The sequence below is a fragment of the Macrobrachium nipponense genome, chromosome 45 (genome assembly GCF_015104395.2).
Source record: "Macrobrachium nipponense isolate FS-2020 chromosome 45, ASM1510439v2, whole genome shotgun sequence".
NCBI classification, from domain to species: Eukaryota; Metazoa; Arthropoda; class Malacostraca; order Decapoda; family Palaemonidae; genus Macrobrachium; species Macrobrachium nipponense.
Window position 1 is genome coordinate 35,194,410 of NC_061105.1, and position 15,352 is coordinate 35,209,761.

General features: G+C 36.8%; 2 long non-coding RNA genes across 2 annotated transcripts; one reads left to right on the top strand and one right to left on the bottom strand.

Annotated features, from left to right (window-relative positions):
• Positions 1-383: 383 nt before the first annotated feature.
• On the top strand, positions 384-2,026 carry LOC135214132 (uncharacterized). The gene is made up of 4 exons (XR_010314284.1): positions 384-447; positions 1,293-1,389; positions 1,506-1,610; positions 1,907-2,026. It is a non-coding gene; the product is annotated as an uncharacterized LOC135214132 (long non-coding RNA).
• An 8,989-nt stretch (positions 2,027-11,015) lies between these two features.
• Positions 11,016-12,655, bottom strand: LOC135214471 (uncharacterized). Its single transcript, XR_010314350.1, has 4 exons — positions 12,581-12,655; positions 11,658-11,754; positions 11,433-11,537; positions 11,016-11,135 (listed from the first exon to the last, which is right to left on the bottom strand). It is a non-coding gene; the product is annotated as an uncharacterized LOC135214471 (long non-coding RNA).
• Positions 12,656-15,352: the final 2,697 nt, after the last annotated feature.

The window sequence follows — 15,352 nt, forward strand, 5'->3', positions numbered from 1 at the left end:
GTCTTAGTTTTCCTCGGCTTTCTCCATTGACACAACTCTCCTATCCAGAGGGATGAAATTTAGAGGTTTAAAGATGAAAAAGATCAAAATCTTTCCGATACTTATCATTCGTGTCTCCTTTTGCTAAGTCCCGGATGTCGATGAAACCAAGAACCTCATTGAATCGTGTCAGAAACCATCTTTTGCTCAAAGCTTTCACGAACCATTGTAATCGCTAACAGGGTTTAAGCAAAACAAAGAGTGAAAACTAAAGCCTTTGATTACATTGAAGGACAATACTGATTAGTCAACAGGCAGCTCGCCTGCCATTGGTGTGTTGCTATTGTGGGCGCGGTTCCTCAAGCATAAATAAGGTTTGCAGGAAGGTTTCCCATCAGTGAGTCGCCAGAGTTGATCCGCGTCTGCTTGTTGGGTGCATTGTTCATAAAAGTTTATTCTGTGGTTGTGGTAAGAGTCTGAGTTCTTGATGGCTTTGCATATCATAAACATCAAAGTTTTATTCTTAGGTGACAAGGGTTTGGACACTATTCATTACGAATAACGCTATGTTACTAGACCTTGAATTGACTCTAGATACAATACTTGTTCTTTTGGCTTTGAACCTCTATGACAGTCACACCAGAACCCTCCACAAGGATTTATTTGGCCGTTCAGAGTCCAGCTGTTCACACCTGGACACATCTTACCACAATTATGCAAAATACTCTACTTATTTTTTCTGTAGCGAGAGGAGTCAGTGAAAGGCGTTTCGGAAAAGACTTGCACCTGACGTCCCCAAATACTGCGATTTTCATCATAATCTTGTTCTTTTAGCCTTTGCTCTCGTGGCGCCAATAGTCAGGACATTCTTCCCAACAAATGCGACCCTCCTTCAGAGAGATGGTAGTCCAAGACACTTCCTCATGTTTTTTATATATATAAACACGGTAACACCAAAATTCATCCACGCATTTGTTTTGAACTGTTTTTAAATAGGGGTTAGTGTGAACTTGAAAATGTAGAATATACTACGAAAGTACTTGTTCCAAGTCCCTATTTCTGTCTTGGATTTAAATATTTATTATATATATATATATATATATAATATATATATCTATCATATACATACATACCTACTATATATATAATAATATATATATATATGTGTGTGTGTGTGTGTGTGTGTGTGTGTGTGTGTGTGTGTGTACACAGACATATGATTGTGCGTCAGTAACTTTTAGTCGGGGGCAGAATGAAATTAAAAAAGATAAAATTGCAATATAATGATAATACCCAGTTCCATCTATCCTCAGGTCATCATTCGTTGAAATGCGTCTCTTTCTTGGAATGATCCTAATTTTTGTGGTTCTTCTGGGACTACTGGCAGAAGGGGAAGGGACCCCTTACGGAGTGAGTATAGAAACATAAAAACGTCAATGCTACTATAATCAAAATTTGTAATATCATTATGTATATATTATATTAGATATTCGTGTACGCAAGTTTACGGCACCTTGGCATTTCAGGGTGGTAGAGGTCCACCTAAACCGCATCCAACACAGTGCTGCCCACCTCACTGCTCCTGCTGTGACCCATACAAACCCTGCACTTGCATTATCCCATGCCCAGAGGTAGTAGAAATCAGCCTCATGAAGAGTAGATGTTGGAGAGATCCTGCCATTGTCTTCTCTAGTATCCTGTTTGTTAAATGCCGAGATAGATCCAAATCCAAAAAGAGCACTGTGATTCTGTTCATACTGAAGGAAACATAAGCTGAGGGAATACTCGTACTTCTTCATTACTGTGTCTATTGTTAGTTTCATATCATCTCAGTTATAACTACTTTTAAAACCTTTTCGTGTCACGTTTGGCAACAACAAAGTTGCCAATGATTATTAATTCTTGGTTCTTTCCTCCTCTCTTTCAGGGTTCAGAGACTGGCGAGTGATGACACAGGCAGTTAAGGAAGTTCCATCAAGAGAGAGGTGATTAGGAAGTTTCTGGAAACGGGATGTCAGCTTGTCAGTTTATTAAAAGATTGCAGATTTATATTGGTTTTATTGGAGCTATCTCGCTCAATTCACCAGACTGATTTCATTTCATTCACACATAGTACTCTATATTACCCTTCTTTGTAGGGAAGGATATTCACATTTTGAGATAATGATCATAAAATTACATGGAGATGGATGTTGATAATGACAGGCAAGCCAGTGAAATGTATATATATATCCACTGTATATACGGGCTATTATAGCTGCTCAACACATAGCGCGCCCGCCCAAGCACATTATATATATATATATATATATATATATATATATAGTATATATATATATATATATATATATATTAATATATATATATATATATATATGTATATATATATATATATATATATATATATATATATATATATATATATAATTGATGGCAAATCGCAAATGAATAATCATGACGAGGACAAGGTCTCGCCCCTACTTTTATCTATTATATATTTGGCAATATGCGTATGTATGTATGATTGGTATGGGCGCGTCGGTGTGTCGGGACTGAGATTCAGAACGGAGATGAGTTTCCACCCCGGGAAGGTCGAGACCTACGTTCGGGAGCCTGGAAACCCCCGGGAGCCCAGGCTCCAAAAATTTCTATTTTCCCCCCTCCGAAGGGTGAGAAGGGATTCCCTGAAACAGAGCTGGTTCTGCCCATGAAACGGGGCTGGCTATGCCCGTAGACTTAGTTACTTCACAAATTTCTGTATACACATGACTTACTTGGAAAAGAATACTATTAGACATCAATGACATCAGAGAGGGTGGTTTCAGAAGGGGGTTGACTAAGAGAGAAAATTAGAGGGAGAGAAAGTGAGAGAGAGTAGACGGGGTGTTTGGGAGAAGAAAGGAAAAAAGACAGGCAGACGAGACAGAGAGAGAGAGAGAAGAGAGAGAGAGAGAGAGAGAGAAGAGAGAGAGAGAGAGAGAGTTGGTATTATTGAGAAGAAGAGGGTAAGAGACAGTGATTGTTGGAGAGAGAAAGAGAGAGTAAGAGAAAGGAAGAAGAGAGAGGAAAGAGAGAGAGAGAAGAGAGAGAGAGAGAGAGAGAGAGAGAGAGAGAGAGAGAGAGAGAGAGAGAGAGAGAGAGAGAGTTGAGGGGGTGTTAGGTAGGAGAAAGATGGAAAAAGTGAGAGAGGGAGAGAGAGACAGACAGACAGAGAAGAGCAGTTGTTAAGAGACAGAGAAACAGAGACAGAGAGTTAGTATTAGTGAGAAGAAAGAGTGAAAGAGACAGTGATGGTTGGAGACGGAAAGAGAGTCAGAGAAAGGAGCTTTCTCTTTTCTTTCTTTTCCATTTCAGTTTCAAACGCCTTCAGTTCCCAGTCAGGTTGGCTTTTGCCATGACTATCAATAAAGCCCCGGAACAGTCTCTCAGACAGACTGGCATCAACTTGGAGCAACCTTGCTTTTCTCAAGGGCAGCTTTATGTGGCGAGCTCAAGAGTGGGCTCTCCGGAACGCCTGTTCATTTTGTCACCGGAGGGAAAAACAAAGAACATAGTCTACCAAAAGGCTCTCCGGTGAATTGGAATCTCTCTGCTAACACCAAGAATTTTTCTTTCCATATATGTTTATGATGCTTCATTTTGATATTCATTTTCAAGGATGTTGTTTGTTTTGTCAGATTTGCATTCCTCACAATTCAATTGTGGGTTGATTCATCTATTTTCTTTTCATAAATTATGGTCTGGGTTACACGGACCAATCTAGCTGGGACCCGTCCGTAGGGCGGGTAACCAGCTAGTTATTACATTATAACGACATTACTCCAAACGAAATAATATACGTATATATATACCCCAGGAACGTTAGGGTTTTGTGGTGAAATAATTAAATAAAGCTGAAACTTGGGCACATATGTAGAGATTTTTTTTTTTGACTTGAACAACATATCAAAAGTCCCATGGCCTCCAACACCTTGCGTTAGCCGCCATATTGGAAAATGGTCGCTATATTGGAATTCTCTTAAAATTCAAATATCTTGTAAAATATAAAAAAAATACCATTCAATAAAAGTTGTTCAAAACTTATTGTTTGATAACACTGACTAGATCATTTTACAATAATATGTAAATTTATATGAAAAAAAGCACAATTATTGAAATTTAAGTAATAACTATTTTCAAAGACAATTTCCACAGAAATGGTGGCCTGTATGCAGAGGTGTAACAATAGGGTGACAGAGGTGGCAAACTGCCACAGGCCCAGGGCCTATAATGATTAAAGGGGCCCATGGACGTAGAGTCACAGAAAGGGGCCCAAGGGACCCAAGGGATATGGGCCCATGGCCGTAAAAAAAAGGAAAAAAAATGTAGGCTACTGCTTACCGTTATATTTTAATGATTTGTGAAAAAATACCACAACGATGTGTCAGAAACATTCACACAGGAAATTCTCAGTATGAGATCTGCTCTGAAGGGAGAAATAAGCAGTTTCTAGTATTAAGGACCTTGCCAATATGTTGATCATAGAAAATCATTCAATTTCAGCCAGTTTCCCTGAGGTTTTCACTGCAATGCTATTGTTTTTAACTATTCCAGTCACAACTGCAAGTGCAGAGCGTTCATTCTCCAAACTAAAGCTTGTTAAAAACTATTTGCGAAGTACAATGGCACAGGAGAGATTAGAAGGACTAGCTCTTCCATCAATTGAACAAGGAACTGCACGGAGATTGAACTTAAGTAAAGTCATTGACAGATTTGCAGAGATGAAAGCAAGGAAGAAAGAATTCTAGAAGGCCTAAGGTATATTTGTTTATTTAATGATGGTTTTGGACCAAGTTGTGTTTATTTTTATTTTATAGGCATCGTAATTATGCAATAATGTAACGGCCACATAGGCCTACATAAGGGGATTCATCTGATTCATTATTGAGAATATATAATTTAGATGTTTTTTTCTAAGCTATGTATGTATTAACTATTAGTAATTATATTTCAATGCCTGCATATTATATTTTAATTTCTTATACCTACCAGTTCTACGATATATCAAATCAATCTCTCTACTCTCTCTCCCATAATATTATATATATATATATATATATATATATAATATATATTTTTTTTGAGGTAATAGGGGCCCACTGTAAGAAAATGCCACTGGCCCATTCTCACCTAGTTACGCCCCTGTCTGTATGAAAAAACGTATCGAAACAAAAGTTGTAGAACAAACTTTCCCCTTTCGAAACATATATATACAGGTTTATGCATATTTTAAAAAAATAAGGAAGTTTTGAAGGGAAAAATGAGCAGAAACCCAAAGGGTGACAAATACAAAATCCAACATAATTTTTTGTAATAAAATAACAGGCTAAAATTGCGAACATTCTGCTTAATTACTAAACAACAAGTCTTTATATATATCATCTTCTTCTTCTTAATAATGATATTGGAAATTGCAGTGAATGGAACTTATGCACATTACCTTTTTTCGCAATCAAATAAGGTGCCGGAAAAAACATGATCTTTATAATAATGAACTATGTCGGACAAATCTTTTGTGTAGAAAGCAAGATACATACCGTATTTTGATATGTGTAGATATTATGTGTAAATATATATATATATATATATATATATATATATATATATATATATATATATATATATATATATATATATATATATATTAAGGCACTGTTAGAGGGAACAAACGGACATATGTATTAAAATAAGTGGGCGTTGATAACCTTAGCTCCTGCCTGTTAGAGACAGGTGCAAACGCTGGATTCCTCGGAAATGCTGAGATCAAAAACAAACAGAAAACAGGCTCTGTGCGTAAACGAGATCCTCAATACATTCCAGAGACATGAGATAACCACGGGAAAGGTTACCGATGACATGCGAACAGTCTAATGGGCATGAGTTTGTAAGTTAAGCAGCATGCGTGTATCCGTACGTCTATTAGTGGGCGTACATACGTACGTGGGTCACAGTAAATGAGATATAATCTCTGGTATGAGAATGAAAGGATTATTACCTGATATTGATTGTGTGTGTGTGTGTGTGTGTGTGTGTGTGTGTGTGTGTGTGTGTGTGTGTGTGTGTGTGGAAGACGCCACAGAGGAGGCGTTGGAGGTCCGTTGTAAGGTAAAGTGAAGACTCTGGAAAAAGTTATACACCTTTCCAGTGACATTAAGTTCAGCTTCTAAAGAGGGTAGTGAGGTGCGACACATTTTATTGACGAACGTTAACATTTCATTGTTTCGTAATTATCTTCTCATTTTCAGAATGATTCGACTTTTGTTAGATGGATTTGACTTTTGTTAGAATATGAATTTTTGGATAGTATGAGATAAGAGGGAGTACTTACTTAAATATGATTTTGGGAAGAATGATAGTTTAACGTTTTTTGTGATATTTCTTAACTCATTATATTCCATTTTCATGTTAGCTATTTTGGGAAATAAAAAGTATATTTTTTTTAATAGCGAGAGTTTGAATTTGCCTGGAGCTTAATAATTGATTTTACAGCTAACTACAGCGGTGACACTTGAAGGGAACAATGGAAGGTAGGTTACGTCTTCCACAAGGTATATGGAATGGGTCAGGTAGAGTCATTCGTGGGGGGTTGCGGCTTATCCCACCCAAGAGCCGCACCGGTGCTCCTGGAGGACAGGTCAGGGCGAGAAGTCACTCAGCTTCCGTTTCATTCAAAATCTAGATCACAGGTCACTTCATTCATCTCTGCAGTGATTTAGTTTTAGTTTTACATTCTTCGAATACAACCATAGTTTTGATTTTTTATATAATCTAGATTATTATTTAAATAATGCCAAACAGCTGCGCCGAGTTTGGTTGTTAATTAAATGGAAAAAAGCAGGTAACCTTTTTCCGATTGCCTCGTGATGAGGAAACAAGACGGAAATAGATTCACCGTTGTAAGAGAAAGTACAACTTTAACCCTACTACTCATCGCATATGCAGTAAACATTCTGAAGAAAGTGCATATGAAAGAGACCTGCAGCATAAATGTAACACATTTATGTAACAGGTACGCAACGTATGAATGTGAGGAAAGCAGTGCAGCTTCTTTCGGAAAAACATCTAAAGCTTTAGATTTCATGCAAGTCCAGGACTTTTGAAGAGTATGTTCTGGGAAAGTACAAGGGACTTTACAGAGCTTGCTCACTCCTGGTTTGATGTGTTCAATTCAAGGGTACCTTACGACAGAAAAAACTCTAGGCATGCTTATTGGATACAATATACAATGGAGATAATGCACTCATACCATGCAATGGAGTATTATACGACTTGGCATGCCATATTGAAAATTGTGTATCCTTGCCTTTTAAAGTGTGTGTGTTTTTTTGTGTTTTTTTTTTTTTTTTTTTTTTTGTCAGATTTCGGGTGTTTTTTTTAGGATGAGAGTTTCTGAATGGCCAAATTGTATCGAGTAGGCAAAAAAAAAAGATGCGTAAAATAAATAAATTATGCTGTGACAATTCTAAAATATTTTTTCTTTTTCATTTTTGCCACGTATTTTTCATTTCTATTATGAAGCCAGATACTGTATATTTATGTTAGTTTATTAAATAATGTATTATAGATAAACCTTTGTAAATAACTGTCAGGTCAAATACTAATCGATTTTTTAAGTCCTATCAAGTATATTAATCTAAGGCTTCTATTATATATTAGAAAGTCAAACATCATCAATCCACGATTTTGTGTGTGTACAGTGATCTATATGAATTCCAAAAGAACACCAAACGTATACAAAAGATAACAGAGTGAAAGACATATGACACTTACAGGCCTAATCCCCAATACCTTTGACCCAAGGTTCTTAAGTTATTCCTAAGGTAGTACTTGCCTTGATCGCTCTTACCCTGTCCTCCTGGCCTGCCACGGAAATACCCCACAACTACCCCCGCGACCAAAGTGACTGTACCTCTCTCCATTATTCTATATACCTTGGTCTTCCAGTTAGGAGTTCTCTCCAATTATTTAAACGAGGGTTATTTTGACCCTCGTAAGATATATATATATATATATATATATATATATATATATATATATATATATATATATATATATATATATATATATATATATATATATATATATATATATATCAACAAACTACAACGAAAAAACCATTCAATTGCAATGACAAATTATTATTTGTTCATTAATATAAACATATGCACATAAACACAAGAAAAATGGCAGCATGTTTACTTTAAATATCTATGCAATAAATGTCATATAGAGAAAGTAATTGAGGTTTGAATGAGATCAGAACATCCCACACTCCAGTAGCATCTGAAGATGAAATGGCCAAAGCTGGTGAAGCTTCTTCTCTCTTTTCTGTGTAAGGAGCTGACGAAACTCAAACCTTGGATAGGTAGTATCACTTTTAGGCATATAAGAGAACAGTGGCAAAGATGTCACTCAAGTCTGACTTTCAGCTGTCCACATTGCAGCTCGTCTGCTCTCGTTGAGGGTGTTCTTACAAGTGCAAAATTGGCATGGTAACCATCTTTCTACAAGTGAATGGGATGGGAGAGTTGAGGAACCGGACTGAAACCAATTACTTCCATCAAACCTAAAGCTCCAGACGACTTGTTATATTTAGTGAGCCGTAACTGTCGCAAAGGTCGCCGTCATCAATGTGTCTGTAGAAGGGCAGGTTTATAGTGGCCCTCCTTGTGTGGCCAGTGCGACGGAGCTGGATGTGAAAATTCACTACCATTTCAAGAGGAGGATGCTGAGGACGACAAAACATATTTAAGTAACTACTCCCTCTTATCTCATACTGTCCAAAAATTCAAATTCTAACAAAAGTCAATACAAGCCTAGAGAAATCCCATTTTTCTATATGGTGACTTCGAATCCAACTGATAATGAGAAGATAATTACGAAACAATGAAATGTTAACGTTCGTCAATAAAATGTGTCGCACCTCACTACCCTCTTTAGAAGCTGAACTTGATGTCACTGGAAAGGTGTATAACTTTTTCCAGAGTCTTCACTTTACCTTACAACGGACCTCCAACGCCTCCTCTGTGGCGTCTTCCACACACACACACACACACTCACACACACACACACACACACACACAATCAATATCAGGTAATAATCCTTTCATTCTCATACCCGAGATTATATCTCATTTACTGTGACCCACGTACGTATGTACGCCCACTAACAGACGTACGGATACACGCATGCTGCTTAACTTACAAACTCGTGCCCGTTAGACTGTTCGCATGTCATCGGTAACCTTTCCCGTGGTTATCTCATGTCTCTGGAATGTATTGAGGATCTCGTTTACGCACAGAGCCTGTTTTCTGTTTGTTTTTTGATCTCAGCATTTCCAACGAATCCATCGTTTGCACCTGTCTCTAACAGGCAGGAGCTAAGGTTATCAACCCCCACTTATTTTAATACATATGTCCGTTTGTTCCCTCTAACAGTGTGCCTTAAGATATATATATATATATATATATATATATATATATATTATATATATATATATATATATATTATATATATATATATATGTATATATATATGAATAACTTGATCACGAAGTATATAAAACGTGATGCTATGTATAAATAAAGGTTTTTTTGCCACGAAGGAAAAGGGTCCGAATAGGACCGAAAGTACTCGGCTATCTGGCTTTTTCATTTTCCTTCGTGGCAAAAAAACCTTTATTTATATATATATATATATATATATATATATATATATATATATATATATATATATATATATATATATATATATATATATATATATATTATATGCATATCAAAACAGGTATATGTCTCATGCTTTCTGCGCAAAAGATTTGTCCGAGAGTTCATTATTATAAAGATCATGTTTTTTCAGGCACAATGTTTGATTCTGAAAAAGGGTAATGTGCATAATTTCCATTTACTGCAATTTCCAATATCATTATCAAGAAGAACATAATACGGTCTATAAAGATTTGCTGTTCAGTAATTAAGCAGAATGTTCGCAATTTTAGCCTGTTATTTTATTACAAAAAATTATGTTGGATTTTGTATTTGTCGCCCTTTGGGTTTCTGCATATTTTCCCCTCAAAACTTCCTTATTTTTAAAAATATGCATAAACCTGTATAGATGGTTCGAAAGGGGAAAGTTTGTTCTACAACTTTTGTTTCGATACGTTTTTTCATACAGACCACCATTTCTGTGGAAATTATCTTTGAAAATAAAGTTATTACTTAAATTTCAATAATTGTGCTTTTTTCATATAAATTTACATATTTTTGTAAAATGATCTAGTCAGTGTTATGAAAAAATATGTTCTGAACAACTTTTATTGAATGGTATTTTTTCATAAAACTATTATTTTACGAGATATTTGAATTTTAAGAGAATTCCAATATGGCGACCACTTTCCAATATGGCGGCTAACGCAAGCGTGGGAGGCCATGGGACTTTTGATATGTTGATCAAGTCAAAAATCTCTACATGTGTGACAAGTTTCAGCTTTTATCTAATTATTTCACCTCAAACCCCTAACGTTCCGGGGGTATATACATGTGTATTATTTTGTTTGAGAATATCATATGTAATAATAAAACTAGGGGCAAGACCTTGTTCTCGTCATGTTCATTCATTTCCGATTTGCCATCAATTTTACATATATATATACATATATACTATAATATATAATTAATTATATATATATATATGTGTGTGTGTGTGTGTGTGTGTGCGTGCGTGTGTGTGTGTTTGTGTGTATGTGTGTGTCTGTATGTGCGTGCGCCGGCGCGCGATGAGTTGAGAATCTATAATAGCCCGTATATACAGTGGATATATATATACATTTCACTGGCTTGCCTGTCATTATCAACATCCACCTCCATGTAATTTTATGATCATTATCTCAAAATGTGAATATCCTTCCCTACAAACAAGGTTAATATAGAGTACTATGTGTGAATGAAATGAAATCAGTCTGTGAATTGAGCGAGATAGCTCCAATAAAACCAATATAAATCTGCAATCTTTTAATAAACTGACAAGCTGACATCCCGTTTCCAGAAACTTCCTAATCACCTCTCTCTTGATGGAACTTCCTTAACTGCCTGTGTCATCACTCGCCAGTCTCTGAACCCTGAAAGAGAGGAGGAAAGAACCAAGAATTAATAATCATTGGCAACTTTGTTGTTGCCAAACGTGACACGAAAAGGTTTTAAAAGTAGTTATAACTGAGATGATATGAAACTAACAATAGACACAGTAATGAAGAAGTACGAGTATTCCCTCAGCTTATGTTTCCTTCAGTATGAACAGAATCACAGTGCTCTTTTTGGATTTGGATCTATCTCGGCATTTAACAAACAGGATACTAGAGAAGACAATGGCAGGATCTCTCCAACATCTACGCTTCATGGAGGCTGATTCGACTAACCTCTGGGCATGGGATAATGCAAGTGCAGGGTTTGTATGGGTCACAGCAGGAGCAGTGAGGTGGGCAGCACTGTGTTGGGCGCGGTTTAGGTGGACCTCTACCACCCTGAAATGCCAAGGTGCTGTAAACTTGCGTACACGAATATCTAATATTATATATACACATATATATAGATATACAATTTTGATTATAGTAGCATTGACGTTTTTATGTTTCTATACTCACTCCGTACGGGGTCCCTTCCCCTTCTGCCAGCAGTCCCAGAAGAACCACAAAAATTAGGATCATTCCAAGAAAGAGACGCATTTCAACGAATGATGACCTGAGGATAGATGGAACTGGGTATTATCATTATATTGCATTTTTGTCATATTTAATTTCCTTCCGGCCCGGACTAACAATTACTGACACACACACACATATGTCTGTGTACATATATATGTAGATATATATAATATATATATATATACTATATATATATATATATATATATATATATATATATATATATATATGTATATATTAATATATATAAATCCTTAAATCCAAGATAGAAACAGGGACTTGGAGCAAGCACTTTCGTAGTATATTCTACATTTTCAAGTTCACACTAACCCGTAGGAAGTCAAAAACAGTTCAGAGCAAATACGTGGATGAATGTTGGTGTTACCGTGTTTATATATATAAAAAACATGAGGAAGTGTCTTGGACTACCATCTCTCTGAAGGAGGGTCGCATTTGTTGGGAAGAATGTTCTGACTATTGGCGCCACGAAAGCAAAGGCTAAAAGAACAAGATTATGATGAAAATCGCAGTATTTGGGGACGTCAGGTGCAAGTCTTTTCCGAAACGCCTTTCAGTGACTCCTCTCGCTACAGAAAAAATAAGTAGAGTATTTTGCATTATTATGGTAAGATGTGTCCAGGTGTGAACAGCTGGACTCTGAACGGCCAAATAAATCCTTGTGGAGGGTTCTGTTTCGACCGTCATAGAGGTCCAAAATTCAGAAAAATAAGTATTGTATCTAGAGTCAATTCAAGGTCTAGTAACATAGCGTTATTCGTAATGCAGTGTCCAAAACCTTTTCACCTAACAATAAAACTTTCATGTTTATGATATGCAAAGCCATCAAGTACTCAGATGCTTACCACACAACCACAGAATAAACTTTTATGAACAATGCACTCAACAAGCAGACGCGGATCAACTCTGGCGACTCACTGATGGGAAACCTTCCTGCAAACCTTATTTATGCTTGAGGAACCGCGCCCACAATAGCAACACACCAATGGCAGGCGAGCTGCCTGTTGACTAATCAGTATTGTCCTTCAATGCAGTCAAAGGCTTTATAGTTTTCACTCTTTGTTTTGTTTAAACCCTGTTAACGATGAAGATGGCTCGTGAAAGCTTCGAGCAAAAGATAGTTTCTATGACACGATTCACAGAGGTTCTTGATTTCATCGACATCCGGGACTAAGCAAAAGGAGACACGAATGATAAGTATCGGAAAGATTTTGATCTTTTTCATCTTTAAACCTCTAAATTTCATCCCTCTGGATAGGAGAGTTGTGTCAATGGAGAAAGCCGAGGAAAACTAAGACACGGAAAAGATATATCTAGTTTTGACAGTTCGCAAGAATCCTATTTTTCAAGTCTGATTGAATTTTGAGATGTTGCATTTCCCATCCTATGATCTGGAATTCTTATTGGCTTGAATCATACCTGAGTTTCGTGGATTAATTATCGTTAACATGACAGTTAAATTATCATAATTAATTCATTCATTTCATGGGAACAAGAAATGGCCAGACCATACTTCAGAGATCAAAGTATGGCATTTATATATTTATGCTAAGTTATTTAAACGGATTAAAAGATTTTCATGTAGATGAGCATCCACATATTCTGTCATACACACACACATACACAAACATACATACACACACATTCACACACATAAAATACGAAACTCATTCAGTATTTTAATAAAAAAAGTATTAAGTATGAACAGCCATCTTAAATTTACCAGTTCCTCTCTAGTTTCAATGACCTTTCTGTTATCGGCTACCGACTCTGCATCATAACCTGTAAGTTCAGACCGTTACATTATTAACACGAATTAACACGGAAAAACTTTAAAATAAAAAACTTGAAAGACACAAACTTTAACAAGAAAACTATAGCTCTCAATCTACGGGCTGTACACAAATATCCTTTATTACCAATTGCGGTTGTTACTGCACCCAGGTGAGCCTACCACACCTACAGTACACAAGGAGGAAAGGGACCTAATTACAGGTAGACCAGCAATGTCAAATATTCTCAAGTAACAATATGAACATATATCAGTAACAGCAAATCAATAACCAATCAGCGGAAAAAAACACCATCCGTTTAAGGGGCTAAAACTGACCGATACAATGCAAACTATAATACTTTAGCACTCGCCGAACTGTACAAGAAAAACAAAGTAAAGAAACTATGACGATGTATAATGCATGAAAAGTTTTAGGTAATTCATCCTTACAGAGTTATTTTATTATGATTTTTAGGTCACGTCAGGTCTTGGGAAACCTCAACTAAAAGACAATAATGGCCTTACCTCAGCTAAAGGGCGAAGCATGAAAGGCTCAAGTGAAGGGTTTTCCATCGGTCATTCGCTGCGTACAGGATGCAAAGTCCAGAGAGAGATGAGATCCCGAGAGAGGAGAGGCGAACGAAGGAGAGAGAGAGACGAGGAGAAGCGAGAGAGAGAGAGAGAGAGAGAGAGAGAGAGAGAGAGAGAGAGAGAGAGAGTCTGTATTTAGTGAAGAGCCATTTTCCAAATCAAAGTACAAACGTCTTCAGGATCCATTTGTTATAAATATGTCTTCCGCTCAACACGTCTGCTAAGCGATCTCATCGCAGCCCAGCACTCACGGTGTCAAAACAGGTTGTATGAGTGAACCCTTCAGGTCAATAAACCTTAGCTATAGTCCAAGTCGAAGTAGCAGAATTCGCTGACGACCATTTCTCCTCCGTCTCGCACGTTAGCTCAGAAACCAAAACAAAGATTAGTTCCCAAGAATTATTGCTTGTCTTGGTCCTTCACACCACACAGCAACAGATAAGGCCATTATGCACACTAGCTTCAAATTACGTTACAAAAGTCTGTAAAGACACTTTATCTAAAACAGTCATGCACACAGAACCTACCACAGCGAAAGTTACCCCACTCAAGCCAACACACAAAACTGTGCGAGAAAATATTACAGAAAAAACAATTCTGTACAGAAAATAAATCACATTTATTTTTGTACACACACACACACACATTTTATATATATATATATATATATATATATATATATATATATATATATATATACAATATCATGTTGACTTCCCCTTCCCCTCTCGCTCTCTCTCTCTCTCTCTCTCTCTCTCTGACCCCATTTTGCAAGGGGGAAAGCATGCATTTCATTCGCTGAATGATCAGCGTTAGATCCCATAACTGGACGAGGAAGGACTGAGAAGGAGATATTCGACCAAAACATAATTTGAGTCTGTTGGCCAAAGCAGTGGAGTAGGAGCCTGGTTGTTGGTCAACTGTTGTGGATTCCAGCTGAGGTGCAGACAGAGATTGAGGAGACAAGGAAAGGACGTGAGTGTTCAATATTGACTCCTTCAAATTGTATACCGCAAAAAAAGCCAATTCGAAACAGGAGGACCCGGCGAGATAATCCACACCCCACACCACCGCTGTGAAACCATTCATATAATCTCTCTATCTCTGTGTCATGCAGTTCATTGGAAATCAAGCCAAGTTGGTCAAATATTTGTCTTAGATCTTGTACCACATGTATTTTTCAATGATTTGGAACTGGTTTGTCGAACGAAAACACAAAGCCCCGAAGTAAACTTACTTCCTGTTATTTCCG